This window comes from Melanostigma gelatinosum (assembly GCF_949748355.1).
Source record: "Melanostigma gelatinosum genome assembly, chromosome: 22".
NCBI lineage: Eukaryota > Metazoa > Chordata > Actinopteri > Perciformes > Zoarcidae > Melanostigma > Melanostigma gelatinosum.
The window spans coordinates 12,355,887-12,363,992 of record NC_136655.1 but is presented as its reverse complement, the minus strand read 5'-3'; the positions used below and the strand labels follow the sequence as shown (position 1 = coordinate 12,363,992).

The 8,106-nt window shown below is 46.8% G+C and overlaps 1 pseudogene across 1 annotated transcript; it reads left to right on the top strand.

Moving 5' to 3' along the window:
* The first annotated feature begins 522 nt into the window (after positions 1–522).
* LOC306796115 (phenylserine dehydratase-like) lies at positions 523–8,009 on the top strand (annotated as a pseudogene). Its single transcript has 7 exons — positions 523–560; positions 1,188–1,332; positions 1,481–1,611; positions 1,696–1,945; positions 7,058–7,137; positions 7,606–7,793; positions 7,907–8,009. The product of its transcript is annotated as a phenylserine dehydratase-like (transcript).
* The last annotated feature ends 97 nt before the right edge of the window (positions 8,010–8,106 follow it).

Genomic DNA, 8,106 nt, shown 5'->3' with positions numbered 1-8,106 from the left:
TAGAAAAACTATATGATGAAAAAGAACTGTGAATGAATTGTTGAACATATGATTGAAAAACTGATTAAAACTAAAACCTTTACAGTATATTAATATCTGTATACAGTAATCCTTCTGAGCAGGCATCCTAGGCAGGAAACAGGAAGTCCTCTGTAGCGTAGGCCGTCTCATTTCAGAGACCGCATGGTCCAGCCTTCACGGTCCTCAAAGGACGCTGGGTCCTCCGAAGGATGCAGCCCCTGAATTGAGACACAGCTACTGACTCCAATACAGTGGCTCGGATCAAATGGTTCATCATCTGTATCGAGAGTGAAATGAACCCAACTTCTACTACTCTGGAGTTCAGGAATCAAATGAAACACCGTGCAACATTACAATTGCAACTAACTGGTGGTGAAAATCATAGCTGCTCAACATCAGTGTCCGTTATTACAAAATGGAAAGAATATGACAACAAAACAAAGCTTAAAGAGAGGGCCAAACCCCAAGGACCAGACAAGGAGGACATTCATCAGAGAGTCAATGGAGAGTCCACAGGTGACCGTTAAAGAGCTGGAAAGGTCCACAGGGAGGAGTGGAGTTTCTGTCCACAGGACCACTTTAAGCTGTTCGGTTCATTTGGTTGTTGTAAACAGATAGAAAAGCTCCAGAACGCTTTAATTAGCAATGCCAGCTAGTGACATACAACACAGTGCAGAAGGGTTGGTGGACTGTCACTACACAAGTCCTGTTTCATGAATGGAGCATTTCTTCTTCTTTGTGTTGTTGAACAGCAGTTAGCACCAGCTGATGTGCTATACCACCGCCTTTGCATAACAGTATTATGTCGGTCAAATTCTGCATCATATTCTCCAAAACTAGTCTTGTTGAGCGGCAACGTTTGGAAACAATATGACAATATATGACAAGTCTTGTCTTTCATTTGAATTCCCACGATAATAAACAGTATAAATGGACCATGTTTACCCATATTTCTGTTCCATAAAACCATGATGAAACAAAATGCTTATTGTATTGATAAGTGTTGTTCACCTGCATCGGAAATGCTGACTTAAAGAAGTCTACTACGATCAGGTTGTGTTCGTAAATTGTATCCCATTATTCAATTTCATTTATCTTGTACAGCTCAATATCACAAATTTGCCTCAGAGGGCTTTATGATCTGTACACGTGACATCCTCTGTCAGGACCCTCGAATCGGTACAGGAACATGTCACCATGTCCGCCGGGAACTATGGGAAGTATTTTGCGTACGCCTCGAAACAGTATGGGTCAAAGGGCAAGGTGGTGATGCCCGAAACGGCCCCCGTGTCCAGATCCACCCTGATACAGGTTAGAGGTTATCTGCCGACTGCCGAATCTACGCTGTGATTTGCTTTTTGTTGTTTGTAATTTGTTTTTTCTGCACCAATCTGAAAAAAGGGCAAATTATTTTAGTTGCAGTTAAGCCGCGTTTTAAAAGTATCACTCTCGTCCTCAGAGTTTCGGGGTGGAGGTGGAGCGAGTTCCCACCTCCTGTCTGATGAATGTGGTGAACCGCTGCGTTCAGGACGGCGACATGACCTTCCTGCACTCCTACGATGACCTGGATCTAATAGCAGGACACACCAGGTACGCTCAACGGCTGACAGTGGAACAAGGAGGATTCAAACTTCTATTAGAGCAAAGTCTAAACCCGGGTTTGTGTGTGTCCAGTCTGGGTTTGGAGGTGCTGGAGGTGATCCCCGAGCCTGACGTGGTGGTGGTGTGCTGTGGTGGAGGGGGGCTGCTGGCCGGTGTGGCCGCTGCCATCAAACTGTCAGGCTGTGATAAGACCAGAATCTACGGTGTGGAACCAGATGGAGGTAAAACACGCAACAGTTTAAAAAAAAAGCATCACCTGCAGTTTTAGCAGTGGTCATGGACACCAAGAGCATCGCCTCAGGACTTGCACCACCTTTTGCAGGTATCATGTGCAAGTCATTTCTCTCAATCTTTCTGATTATCTTTCTGAGGATACTGATTGGCCGATAATTGGAGACATCGGTTGAATCTCCTGACTTAAAAATGGGTGTGACTGTGGCTGATTTCCATCCTTTTGGAAACACACATTGCCTGGGAGATTTGTTGACAATGCTTGTGATCGGGTGAGCGAGTGTGCCTTTATGTTTCTTTAGAAAAATATTGTCTGATTCACAGAGCCTGGTGGTAGCCTGGTGGTAGCTGGCATGCTACTGCTGGGGCCAGGGCCGAGCCCAGTTGTAGCTGGAATGCTACTGCCAGGGCCTGCGCTTAGCCTAGCGGCAGCTGGCATGCTACTGCTAGGGCCTGGGCCTAGCCTAGTTGTAGCTGGCATGCTACTGCTAGGGCCTGGGCCTAGCCTAGTCGTAGCTGGCATGCTACTGCTAGGGCCTGGGCCTAGCCCAGTTGTAGCTGGCATGCTAATGCTAGGGCCTAGCCTAGTTGTAGCTGGCATGCTACTGCTCGGGCCTGGGCCTAGCCTAGTTGTAGCTGGCATGCTACTGCTAGAGCCTGGGCCTAGCCTAGTCGTAGCTGGCATGCTACTGCTAGGGCCTGGGCCTAGCCTAGTTGTAGCTGGCATGCTACTGCTAGGACCTGGGCCTAGCCTAGTCGTAGCTGGCATGCTACTGCTAGGGCCTGGGCCTAGCCTAGTTGTAGCTGGCATGCTACTGCTAGGTCCTGGGCCCAGCCTAGTTGTAGCTGGCATGCTACTGCTAGGTCCTAGCCTAGTCGTAGCTGGCATGCTACTGCTAGGGCCTGGACCTAGCCTAGTCGTAGCTGGCATGCTACTGCTAGGGCCTGGGCCTAGCCTAGTTGTAGCTGGCATGCTACTGCTAGGTCCTGGGCCTAGCCTAGTCGTAGCTGGCATGCTACTGCTAGGGCCTGGGCCTAGCCTAGTTGTAGCTGGCATGCTACTGCTAGGTCCTGGGCCCAGCCTAGTTATAGCTGGCATGCTACTGCTAGGTCCTAGCCTAGTCGTAGCTGGCATGCTACTGCTAGGGCCTGGACCTAGCCTAGTCGTAGCTGGCATGCTACTGCTAGGGCCTGGGCCTAGCCTAGTTGTAGCTGGCATGCTACTGCTAGGACCTGGGCCTAGCCTAGTCGTAGCTGGCATGCTACTGCTAGGCTCTGGGCCTAGCCTAGTTGTAGCTGGCATGCTACTGCTAGGTCCTGGGCCCAGCCTAGTTGTAGCTGGCATGCTACTGCTAGGTCCTAGCCTAGTCGTAGCTGGCATGCTACTGCTAGGGCCTGGACCTAGCCTAGTCGTAGCTGGCATGCTACTGCTAGGGCCTGGGCCTAGCCTAGTTGTAGCTGGCATGCTACTGCTAGGTCCTGGGCCTAGCCTAGTCGTAGCTGGCATGCTACTGCTAGGGCCTGGGCCCAGCAGGTTGTAGTTGGTATGCTGCTACTTGGGTCTGGTATTATAGTGAGAGAGACTTTCTATGTTTTGTAAATGTTGGTGCGAATGTCTCTGTTTTCTGTCCAGGCTGCTGAATGAACAAAGGGACTTGAACCTGGGCCTGGAGGAGACAAGGATTGTGCTGCAAAAGAGCTGAAGTTTAGTATTCTGTCATTAAACATGTTGTAGTATAGTATGCCATAATAAATTATTATTTAGTGTGATACAAGTGTCAAAAACAATAAAAAAATGTATATTTTCAAAAAACATCATGGCAATTTATGCTATAAAAACAAACAATAGAAATTGAGATAGACGGGAGGGGAGGAGTCGCGAACGAATATGTGGGCGGAGTTAGAAGTGTTTTTTCTGCCTCTTCAGCATGTGGTCCCCAGCGACAGCTGTGTCTCATGGGACCAGAGGTAGTTTTTTTTCCAAAGTGGGTTAATATTGTAATATTTCATAAGAGTATGTACTCTAATGTTTAACTGTAATCATACTTGCATCAGTGTAATTAAATTCCTTTTAACTGTAAACCAGTTTCAGTAACGTTTTTAGCGCCGTGTGACTGAAAAGCTATCAGTCCACGTGTGCTGGCCTGCTCCACTTTCATTGTGAGGAGATTTTCCCTCCACAATATCCATGGTGGAAGTGTGGGGAGACACTGAAAAAGCTGCATTTTACACTCTAGGAGGAGCTCGCCATGCTTTTTTTAATGGAATATTCAGGTCATCGGGTCATACTTGCATTTACAATCTCACCCAGGAAGAGATGGGCGCTTGCATTCGAGTTACCTGATCTCATGATGGCTTTTTGGTCCCATTTTCTAACAAGGCCCTACTTGTAAAGGAAAAAGAGCTGAGACTTCGTCAACTAATCACCAAATAAATTCTTAATTGATTCATAGCTCGAGTAATTTTACAAGCAATATACCAGCTTCACAAATGTGCAGATATGAAAGAAAACTGGATATCTTTTATCTTTCAGCTGTTAGTTTGACACAACAACAAATTTGAACAGATGACTTTTGGCTGCATGAAACCATTTTCTGATATTTAAATGTGTTTATGTAACACCCGTCCCATGTAGCTATATAATATTATGTGAATCTGCTAGGTTGTAGTGGTACTATGGGCAGGGTCCTGGGTACAGTTGTAATCGTAATGGCGCGATTACCTGTTCTGATACATGAATATACTTATTCTTACAACTTTTGTTCCTTTATTATGAAAACTAAAATAACTGACGGTGCCTCCAATATAATTAAGTAAATAAAAGGTCTGTGCCTCTTAAGTCCTTTTATCTTGTGTTTTAAGTGTATTTTACCCCTTTTAACCAGCTCTTATCAAAACATGAATGTGATTGACTTTAACACATCAAATATACTTCAAAGGCATTAGAAAAACTGTTTGGCATTTATTACATGCGGTCATCCATATACTGTGCACCCACAGTCCCACACACACAATCAGAGTAACAGAAAAACCCTCTTTGCAGGCCTGAGTCGTGGTTTGGGAGCGTAGAGGCCTAAAAACTGTAATGGCCGCTTCACTTGTTCACACAAGCAATAAACAAAAAAGCACGTGCACGTTTGTCAGTACTCACGAATCCAAGGCATATTCAGAGGGGAAAGTGAGGGGAAGATGGGTAATGGATGGCAGGCAGGGCACAGAAGAAACAGCAGCAACAGTCTACAGCAGCTCACACACACGCGGGAAACAGTTCTCCATTGTGGTCCCAAGGAGCTTTCCCGATCCTCACTTACAGTTGCAAACGTCCATCTCCTGAATCAGATAAATCAGCTACGCAACAAGTCCATACACTGGTGATGTTACGAGATGTGCCGACGCTTCGAAGCCTCACTGCCCGGCTGTACCACGTGACTGCTTCGGGAAGTGGTTCAGATTTTGCCGGGAGGTTTGACAGCAATATAAACCCCTCAGGCTCCATTCAAAATGTGGGTTGTTGGTGGAGAGTTGCAGTCAGTTGAGAGTTTGGATAGTTTGGATAGCGTTTATATAGTTTGGAGAGTTTAGAGAGAGAGAGATAGTTTAATATGTATATATATTTACTTAATCTCTCTCTCTCTCTCTCTCTCGTTTCCAATACAGATTTGTTGTATTAGAATAAGCAGAGACGGGTTGTGTAATGTTTACAACTCACAGCTGTACTGAATGGTAATATAGCACTGAAAGATAAAATAAAAATAACGAGTATAAATCAAATAAATATATTATATTGTAAGATATTATGTTGAGCAGGTTAAGAAGCAGGGTTCCTGTATATGTGTTGTGTGCTTTTATTGTGAAGGAGGAGACGGAAGGAGAGGAAGAGGAAAGAGGTTCGGAGAGAGTGTGTGACGAGAAATAAAGTGGCTGCCGTCTTGGCGCTGAATGCAGAGCCCGTGTCTGTTATTTTATTATTATCATAAAGTATAGGCGCAACGTAAACCCTCGGCTACAATACATAAGAGAAAATAATTAATATTTCTCTATTTCTGTCTTGGCTAATCACACGCACGCACTCACACACGCACGCGTCACTGAATGCCATGGAAACGGACCTGACCGAGGTTACTTAAGGCCTCAGAACATTCGAATCCTCACTCTGCACTTGGACCTGAGCGTAAACAACTCTTGTACATACCGTGGAGAGCCTACTCTTTGAGTTTTTAACTTATTGAGAAAAGCTACTTGTTACAAAACTTGTTGGAGAAACTGCTAGATCGCTACTTTCGTGGACAACAGAAGCGCCTGACGATCTTTGGCTGAAGCAAGAGCACCTGCGGGAAGTGTGCTGTGAGAGATGGCTCGTCCCTGTGCGGGTCAGTCAACTTTTACATTTATTTTAGCATTTTTCTTTTGATTCACCCCCTTCAAAGCATTTAAAGCATTCTCAGTTTAGAAATCAGTGAAAGGTGAACAGTTGACACTGTATTATCAGGCCTGTCGGAAACAGACACTCGTATAAACTGATTATTTGAGTGACATAATGTCTTAAATGTTGCGGTATGTCTGTGGAATGTGTTCACAACAGTGTAGATGTTTTATTAAACACAGTTATTTTGGTTTGAAGCCATAAAATCTTCCTATTTTAACATTAAAATGTATATTTCTGAAAACGGAACACTTTCATAAAATGCTAAATAAATGCTGAAGTTGGTAACCATGGTTACGTCCACACAAATGCAAAATATACGTCTTTGTCCGAGTACTCAACAGTCGTTAATTGACCTGCTGACTGACTGATTAACAGCTGGAATCTGAATCCAGAGCAGAAACGTGTGAAAAGCCCGTTCGTAAAAGCGCGTGGCCAGCTGCTCCTCTCACCTACTCTGTTGTTTCGGACATATAATAATAACAGTAATAAGGATAATATCTATAACGACAGCAACAATATTTATTGCTTTTATCATTATTAATATAGTTGTGTTATGTGTTCAAACGAACAGAGGCAGAGCTGCACTGTGTTTGCTATAAATGTTTAAAGGTGAACCTTCTTGTGTGTTGGGGACTTTATGTGAGTTGTGTAGTACTGTACTGAGTTACTTTATGGCTCTGTCGTCTTTTCTAATTTGAACTTTGATTATTGCTTCATGTAATCCAGAAATATTTCATGTTATGAGAAATCCTGACAGTTTAAATGTTTCCCTCTCAGCTGGTGTCGACTACGTCGTGGAACGTCCTGCACAAGACGGCCTCCCTGAAGTCATCAGGATCCTCGACGACGATGACCAAGTATGTGATCTCCCAATCCTGATTTCTTGCGTTGTGGGTGGAGTTCAGGTGGAGCCAGGCGTGGTGGGTGGAGGTCAGGTGGAGCCAGGCGTGGTGGGTGGAGGTCAGGTGGAGCCAGGCGTGGTGGGTGGAGGTCAGGTGGAGCCAGGCGTGGTGGGTGGAGGTCAGGTGGAGCCAGGCGTGGTGGGTGGAGGTCAGGTGGAGCCAGGCGTGGTGGGTGGAGGTCAGGTGGAGCCAGGCGTGGTGGGTGGAGGTCAGGTGGAGCCAGGCGTGGTGGGTGGAGGTCAGGTGCAGCCAGGCGTGGTGGGTGGAGGTCAGGTGCAGCCCGGCGTGGTGGGTGGAGGTCAGGTGGAGCCAGTGTTGGTTCGCGATCAGTTGGAATGCCTCGTGTTGGGTGTACAAAATCAGAGGGGGCTCGTCGTTGTGGGTGACGCTGAGATGCTCCGCCATGTTCGCGAGTTGCTTCAGGTGGTCTTCAGGGACGATGAGGACGAGGAGGACGAGGACGGCAACGATTCCGGGTACGATGACTCCTGCGATGACCTGCCGGAAGTGGACGATGTGGAGGAAGATGATCATGAACAGGACCGTGTTCGTTTCGCTCGACGCTTTGATGTGGACCGTCCTCAAGATGCTCCGCCCCCAGTCCCCCAGAGGTCAGAAGAGTCCACCAAGAGGAGCAGGGAAGAGGACCACACGGAGCAGGCGAGTGTGAAGAGGCAGAGGACCGGTGAGGACGACCACGAGGACGCGACCCCCTCCACTTCAGGCCTCGGATCCTCCATGAAGAGGACCAGAGAAGAGGACGACAGGGAGTCGGCACCCTCCACTTCAGCCTTCGGTCCCCCCACAAAGAAGAGCCGGGCAGATGACTACATATGGTCTCCAGAGTCTCCACCCTCCACTTCAGGCCTCAGCTTCCCCCCACCCAGAAGATACTGGCAGCCGGCTGAAGACAGCGACTCGGAT